This window comes from Borostomias antarcticus (genome assembly GCF_949987555.1).
Source record: "Borostomias antarcticus genome assembly, chromosome: 12".
NCBI classification, from domain to species: domain Eukaryota; kingdom Metazoa; phylum Chordata; class Actinopteri; order Stomiiformes; family Stomiidae; genus Borostomias; species Borostomias antarcticus.
Genome location: NC_140245.1, coordinates 15,966,677 through 15,975,147, shown reverse-complemented (window position 1 = coordinate 15,975,147; position 8,471 = coordinate 15,966,677). Strand labels below are relative to the sequence as shown.

Genomic DNA, 8,471 nt, shown 5'->3' with positions numbered 1-8,471 from the left:
TTAAATCCCCAAAACACAATACGTGTTGTTTGTGTGTTTGATGATCAAGAATTCCTCACAAACAAACAAAGATTATAGTTTTTAATAGACATTTGTCTCCCTCCTTATCCCTCCTCTTACTCTCCTCCCTCCTCCTCTCTCAGGCACACTCGTTCGCTCACACACACACAAACACACACACACACACACACACCTCCAGTGGGGTGCACAGACATTTTGGGGGGGCAGGTGCTCAGTGAAAAATGAGGGCTTGTGGGGGGGGGGGGGGGTTGTTGTATGTACCAACAACAAGTTCTACAGACGTGGTCGTGTGGTGGTCATCATTACGTTGCATCCATTAATTGATTATGACTAGCGTCTAGCAGGTGGGCAGTCGGCTAATTTAGGCTCAGCTGTTTGCCGCTGTATGAGACTTACTGTAATTCACAACAGAGACAAATAAATGCAAGTTATAGTCACTACACTCTGGATGGGGAAAGGGCAGGGGAGGAGATGTGTGTGCTGTGTGCAGTGCTGCTGCAGCGCGCCTCCGTTTGTGTCCGCTTTTCGTGTTTACCGTTTACAAAGGAAGAGAGGGAGGGGAGGGGCACGGGTGTGCCGCGGGCACGTGTGTGTATGCGGGGGGGGGGCACATACAGTAGGCCTACACTATAAAAAATAAAAAATAAGTAACTTTCAAAAGGGCACTTGCCTTGCCCAGAGGGCAAAGGGCAGGTGCTCTAGCACCATCTCGTGTCTATCTGTGCACGTCCCTGCACACCTCCACACTCACACCTCCACACTCACACCTCCACACACACTCCTTCACACACTCCTCCACACACACACCTCCACACACACTCGCTCTGTCACACACACCTCCACACACACTCCTCCACACACACACCTCCACACACGCACCTCCACACACCTCCACACACACACCTCCACACTCACACCTCCACACACACGCCTCCACACACACTCCTTCACACACTCCTCCACACACACACCTCCACACACACTCGCTCTGTCACACACACCTCCACACACACTCCTCCACACACACACCTCCACACACCTCCACACACACACACCTCCACACACTCGTTCTCACACACACCACCACACACACTCGTTCTCTCTCACACACACCACACACTCGTTCTCTCACACACACACCTCCACACACTCGTTCTCTCACACACTCCTTCTCTCACAAACACTCCTCCACACACACACCTCCACACACACTCGTTCTCTCACACACACTCCACCACACACACTCGTTCTCTCTCACACACACCTCCACACACACTCGTTCTCTCACACACACTCCTCCACACACACTCGTTCTCACACACACACACCTCCACACACACTTGTTCTCTCACACACTCGTTCTCTCACACACTCCTCCACACACACACCTCCACACACACTCGTTCTCTCACACACACTCCACCACACACACTCGTTCTCTCACACACACATACCTCCACACACACTTGTTCTCCCACACACACTCGTACCTGTAGACCTGTACCTCGTTCTGGGTAAAGAAATGCATGGTGCCCTCCTTCTCTCTGATGAGCAGGAAGTCGTTGTAATGGGAAGGAGAGGCCATGGAGAACAAAGTCATGTCCCTCTTCAGGTCAATGAAATACCTAGAGAGAGAGGATGACACACACACACACACACCAGTAACCGGAGAGGCTGGAAATTAAATACAGGTGAGCATCCGTATTTATCAAACGTCTCAAGAGAACATGTGCTGATGGATCAGCTGTATTAAAATAGAATTAGAAATGGAATCATTTTCAACATCATCAATTTGAATGGATCTGTATACTCTCTTTTAGAATTATATTTCTTTTCTAAGGAATGTATTCCTTTAAGAGGATATAATCAGTTTGTGTAAACAATGCAAAACCGAGGTCCTTTCTATTCTAGGTATTAAGGTCATTGCTCCTGTGTGTCTTATGTTACCTGAGACACACGGTCACAGAGGTGAAGTTGCTCCCTGTTGGAGTCAGCTGTAGCTAGTGTCCGACTCTCGAGGGAAGGTGAACATTTTACGGCTCAGGTCTGCTCACACAGACAAAGAACAAAAATAACAATCACAAAAATCCATATCACAAAAAATCCATATCACAATACACAGTAAATCAACATCACAATTTACATCAGTATCACAACATAAGTCAGTATTGCATTATTAATCAAATAATGCCTTCAAACATCCATCATGCCCTGTCTATACTGTAGTAAAATCTAAAACTCAAGCCCGTCTGATATCCCAAACTTAACCCTGAATGATGATGATGAAGTGGAAAAACATCTTGTCTGGAACTGAATCCATTTACATCAGTCCGCCAGCGGATTCCGTCGGAGGTCCGCCAACTCGTCCATCGGGGACCCGCTGTGGTCCGCTAGCCTTGTGTTATCTGGGTTTCCCTTACCTTTGTCCAGAAACACAAGTTGAACCAATTGCAGCAAAATAGCTAACGTTACAGGAATCATCAGTGTAACTGCTTTAGCCATTGACCGCTACCATTAATGTTATGCTGCTGCTACTTGTTGTGAGCTCATGAGCTAACTGGCTATCCCGCTCTTATTGTGCTGGATTAGCATTGGAAGCAATGGAACTGATGTGTCCAGGCAACAAGACCTATCTTCATTTATCAGACAATATTTCATGTTATTTCAATTCACAGCTATGTCAGTGGCATTACTAGCTTCCGTCTTACCAGTCCTGAACAGAAACAAGCCAGCCACGCACATAAGCCAGGCTGGACCTGGCCTGATTAACACTGTATCTGCCTCTGACAACTAACTGGACATTCAGCTGGGCTTTTCATCCTACTGTATGACCAGAATTTAAAAACGTTTAAATAATTCCAAAACATGTGGAAGTTAAAAGCTAATAAACCGATTCACGTGCTATATCAAGGATACCTAATAACAAGGAGTTCTCCAGGTAATATGGCCAAAAACTGAAATAGATCTGAAACTATCATTTGCATGATGCATGTAGCCTACTGTATGTGCTTCAGTGCTCTGGGAGGGTTTATAGCCCTGTGAGTTTAACACTTTATGACTGAGAGCTGTCCTTCATGACAACAGAGCCCACATCAACCATGACTTTGATCACCATCTTCATCTGGACTCTTGCTGTCTACATACAAGGTACAGTAGGAGCTTTCTATGACATAGTGCATTCACATTTAGTAAAAAAATACTCTCATACACTGTCATAATCTCAATTAATTCAAACACAAATTTTTAATTGTTACTATTCTCTTATTTGACTCCCAGAATCCAGAGGACAGATCACTGTGACTCAGACTCCTGCAGTGAAAGCTGTTCTCCCAGGACAGACAGTCTCTCTGCAGTGTAAAACCAGCAGCAATGTATATGATGCAGGAGGCTCTAATCCCCGTCTAGCCTGGTACCAACAGAGACCTGGAGAAGCTCCTAAACTCCTCATTTACTATACTAAAAAAGTTCAGTCTGGGACTCCATCTAGATTCAGTGGCAGTGGAGATTATAGTGACTTCACTCTGACCATCAGTGGAGTCCAGGCTGAAGATGCAGGAGTTTACTACTGTCAGAGTTATCACAGTGGTCCAGTGTTCACACAGTGATACAGAGCCGTACAAAAACCTCCCTCAGTCAGACTGCTCAGTGACTGCTCTGCTACAGCTGGGACCTCCTGCAGGTGCTGAGGGGGAAGAGACAGTGACATGGAACACTGGTCAGTAGAGTAGGTCAACTGTGACGTGACTAAACCCTCATAATCACTCAGACAAAAATACCTCATTCATCATTGCCAGCTATCATGTTTATAATCACCATCATTATCAACTACCTTTCTCTCTCTGTCATTGTCATCTGTCTCATTGAAACCTTCTACAGTATCCAGTCTCACCTTGTCAGTCTTTATCAGAGCTCTTTCACAAGATGACTTAAGAGGAAGTCACAGTTTACATGTCTGTGTTAAATTCATCTGAGATATGAGTTAGATGACTCACAGTACCCCTCTCCCATCTGGCCCAGTCCAGGGTATTATAGGCAGTGAAACTGTTTAACTGGTAGACTGGGAGCTGTGGGAGTGAAACTGAGATTTGCATAGGCAGGGTGGGGAGGATCTGCTACTCCCAGAATAGACCAGCACTGTCACCAGATGTTCACCTGAACATAGGGGCTTACAAAGACTCATGGTATATTTTTAATCTTCATCCATCCATCTTCATCCGCTTATCCGGGGTCGGGTCTTGGAGGCAGCAGGTCCTGGGTCTACCCCATGGCCTCCTCCCAGCCGGACACGCCTGAACACCTCCCTAGGGAGGCGCCCAGGAGGCATCCTCACTAAATGCCCGGTTCGGTGGTTCACCTCAACTGGCTCCTTTCGACGCAAAAGAGCAGCGGCTCTACTCCGAGTCTCTCCCGGATGACTGAATTTCTCACGCGATCTCTCAAGGAGACCCCAGCCACCATCCGGAGAAAACTCATTTCAGCCGCTTGTATCCGTGATCTCGTTCTTTCGGTCATGACCCATCCTTCATGACCATAGGTGAGCGTGGGGACGAAGATAGACCGGTAGATCGAGAGCTTTGCCTTTTGGCTCAGCTCTCTTTTCGTCACAACAGTGCGGTAAAGCGACTGCAGAACCGCACCAGCTGCTCCGATTCTTATTCTTATTATTCTTATTTTTAATCTTAGAAAATAAAAATAATTTCAACACTGAAATGTAAGATTGTCTGTGTAAATGTACAACATACATTACCAGCGCTTTTATTATATGTAGTAAGCTGTCCTTAGCTGTACTGTACAGCATGTGGTGTCATTACAGCTAATCAGCAATGCTAATGCTAACCTGTATTGTGTTGGGTTTGGATTTCATCTGTTATTCAAGATTTAGCAACATTGTACTGTATAAAAATAATATGACAGCAAATCAACATTTTCATTAAACAAACCAAATACATTATCTTATGGTTCAAATCTTTATTGTGTTCTAAACAACAACATACAGGCATCAAAGCATAGCACACATGCAGAGTGAATAGTGACCAACAGCAGAAGACATCGACACTAGCACTGATAAAAGCTCAGTCTACAGAGTAGAGTGACACGTGGACTCTAGCAAAGCTCCCTGTTAGTCTCCATGTGAGCCATCAGTAAGATAGAGAATGGCTGAGAACAGAACAGAGTCAGAGCAGAGGAATCAGCCCCTCTCCACAGGGGGGGGTGAGCCTGGGGCTACTCAGAACACTGGTCTCTCCTCAGGGTGTGAGTGACCGGAGACTGGGAGCTCTGCTGGGCCTCACAGGTCACCTGCAGCGCCTTGGTCCACTCCTGGGCAGTGAGAGTCAGGGTGCTGCTCCAGCTGTACAGGCCGTCCTTGTTCAGGAGTCCCCCGCTGGCCTCCTGGCTCTTCTTGCTGCTCCCGTCCACTTTCCAGCTGATGGTCCAGTCTGAGGGGAAGCCCTTGTTGGCCAGACACATCAGCGTGGCTGTACTCTGACTGGACAGCTCCTCACTAGAGGGGGGCAGGACCGTCAGGGTGGGGGCACGCTGACCTGGAAACAAACACAACACATCAGTTTCTGAAAATATACAGCAGATTGTATAGTGGTGTTTGGGGATGGGGGGGTTGTAGTCAATTCAGTCTCAAACCAATTCTAAAGAAGTCCCTCCAGCCTAAATTACTAACATGATGATGAAATAATTTGCCAGATAACAGCATTAATACAAAGAATAGAAACTCTTCGTAATTATAACAATTACATTTTACTTTTACCAAGTAGAAGACAAGACAAAGAAATACTGTCCAACAGATACTTTTCAATAAAGCAATAGTTTTGTATTTGCTGAATTCAATCAACTTCCTGCAAACATAATGAAATAACATGTCAGACCTGTTGATACAAGCACTCTGAGCAACTATGAACACAACCCTTTTAAATGGTAGAATCATGCTAATGATGTCAAATACAATTTCCAGAAGGTTCTGAGGCTCTACCAGTTCTGCTTTATGGTTAAATAAAAAATTCAAAAAACAGCATAATTATCTTTCCTAAAACATTTCTGAAGTGTCAGATTTTCAGAAAGTTGAATTGATCAAATACCAATAAAATTAGTCACTTACTTCCAACATCCAGTTTGGTGCCGCCACCAAAAGTGTACCACAGTGATACAATCGCTATTACTGCCTGTACAAAAACCTTCCTCCTGTTACAACTGACTACACCAGAGCTTTTCTGCACTTTGGTGGAATTGAAACGTTTCAAACTCACGGCTAATATTAAAAAGGTGCAGTATATTATTCTCTCTGTGGTTTCAAATTAAATATTTTCAATTAAATTCTTAAAAAAACAGCATGATATGTATCAACATAAAAACATCATAATTGTTAAAATGGAAACTCATAGAGACACTCAGTGATGTGACCATAGATGAATTAACTACAGAGAAGACTGAATAGTGATCTTTATTAGATACTTACTTCCAACATCCAGTCGGGTGCCTCCACCAAAAGTCCACCACAGTGATTGACTCTGGTTAAGTCACCGTACAAAAACCTCTCTGTGTTGTGATGCTGCAGCTCTACCAGACCACACAGCTGCTGTCTGCTTCCACCAAGACACACTATACTACTGAACACTACTACTGAACACTACACTACTGAGCACTATAGTATTGAGCACAACTTCAACAGCAGGTGAGGTGTTGCTTCCTACAGAGTTCAGTCTTTAGTGTATTTTAGGGCCATACTGTGGTGAACTATCTCAAGTGTTTTCCTCATCAGAGTCCATAAGAACAGAGCAGCCAGTGTCCAGCATTAGATCCAGTGTTTGTATTCCTCCATATTGTCCATAGGATAGAGAGCAGCAGCAGCTGTGATAGTGATCCATGTGGTATATTCCTTTATTAAAGATGCTGATCCCAGACTGGTGGAGCTGAGGTCACAGAGGTCAGACACCTCTAGCAGAGAGTTCCAGCAGCTTTAGTTCACACAAGTGTTCACTGACTGATTTGAGGAACTTAGAGTGCAAGCATGAGTGAACAGACTGTTTCTAACACACCTGGCCACATGAGGAAGAATAGTATGGTGTTTTCATCAGGGTAATAAAGACTGCAATGTCAGCAATGTTGATGTGTTTAGAAAGATAACGTATCTGTTATTTTAACACTGTATCTGCCTCTGATAACTAACTGGACATTCAGCTGGGCTTTTCATCCTACAGTATGACCAGAATTTAAAAACTTGGATATTTGGACGTTAAAAGCTAATAAACCGATTAATATGTGCTATATCAAGAATACCTAATAACAAGGAGTTCTCCAGGTAATATGGCCAACAACTGAAATAGATCTGAAACTATCATTTGCATGATGCATGTAGCCTACTATATGTGCTTTAGTGCTCTGGGAGGGTTTATAGCCCTGTGAGTTTAACACTCTATGACTGAGAGCTGTCCTTCATGACAACAGAACCCACATCAACCATGACTTTGATCACCATCTTCATCTGGACTCTTGTTGTCTACATACTGTACAAGGTACAGTAGGAGCTTTCTGTGTCATAGAACATTAACATTTAGTCACAACCAATACCTAGCAACTTCAGTATTACCATTCACATGACTCATGTATGCTTCCTCAAATCCCAAAATAATTTATTTTAAATTGATTTATCCTCCCTCCTTCTATCTCTCTTTTACCCAGAATCCAGAGGACAGATCACTGTGACTCAGACTCCTGCAGTGAAAGTTGTTCTCCCAGGACAGACAGTCTCTCTGCAGTGTAAAACCAGCAGCAATGTCTATGATGCAGGAAGCTCTATTCCCCGTCTAGCCTGGTACCAACAGAGACCTGGAGAAGCTCCTAAACTCCTCATTTACTATACTAAAACAGTTCAATCTAGGACTCCATCTAGATTCAGTGGCAGTGGAGATTATAGTGACTTCACTCTGACCATCAGTGGAGTCCAGGCTGAAGATGCAGGAGTTTACTACTGTCAGAGTTATCACTATCTTAATAGTAAAGATGTGTTCACACAGTGATACAGAGCCGTACAAAAACCTCCCTCAGTCAGACTGCTCAGTGACTGCTCTGCTACAGCTCGGACCTCCTGCAGGTGCTGAGGGGGAAGAGATAGTGACATGGAACACTTGTCAGTAGAGGAGGTCAACTGTGACGTATCCCATTCTAACTCTATCAGTCCTCGTACATCACACATCGTATACATGTACATACAGCTAAAAGCCCATTTGCCTCGTGTCCCTGTTATGAATATTATAGTCATTAGTAATTCAAGTCAGTTTTATTTGTCATGTACACATCACTCAGATATAATATGGTGTGAAATGAACATTGTGTATAAACTATATGGTAGTAGTATGTATATTTACATGCATACCTCATACTTCATCAGTCTGCTATAAAGGCAAGCCATTTACTGGTTTGTACCGAAACAAAGCCGT

The 8,471-nt window shown here is 44.1% G+C and overlaps 1 gene segment (V, D, J or C); it reads right to left on the bottom strand.

Annotated features, from left to right (window-relative positions):
- Positions 1 to 5,185: 5,185 nt before the first annotated feature.
- LOC311316577 (Ig kappa-b4 chain C region-like) lies at positions 5,186 to 6,516 on the bottom strand. The segment is given in 2 exons: positions 6,491 to 6,516; positions 5,186 to 5,564 (listed from the first exon to the last, which is right to left on the bottom strand).
- Between the last annotated feature and the right edge of the window lie 1,955 nt (positions 6,517 to 8,471).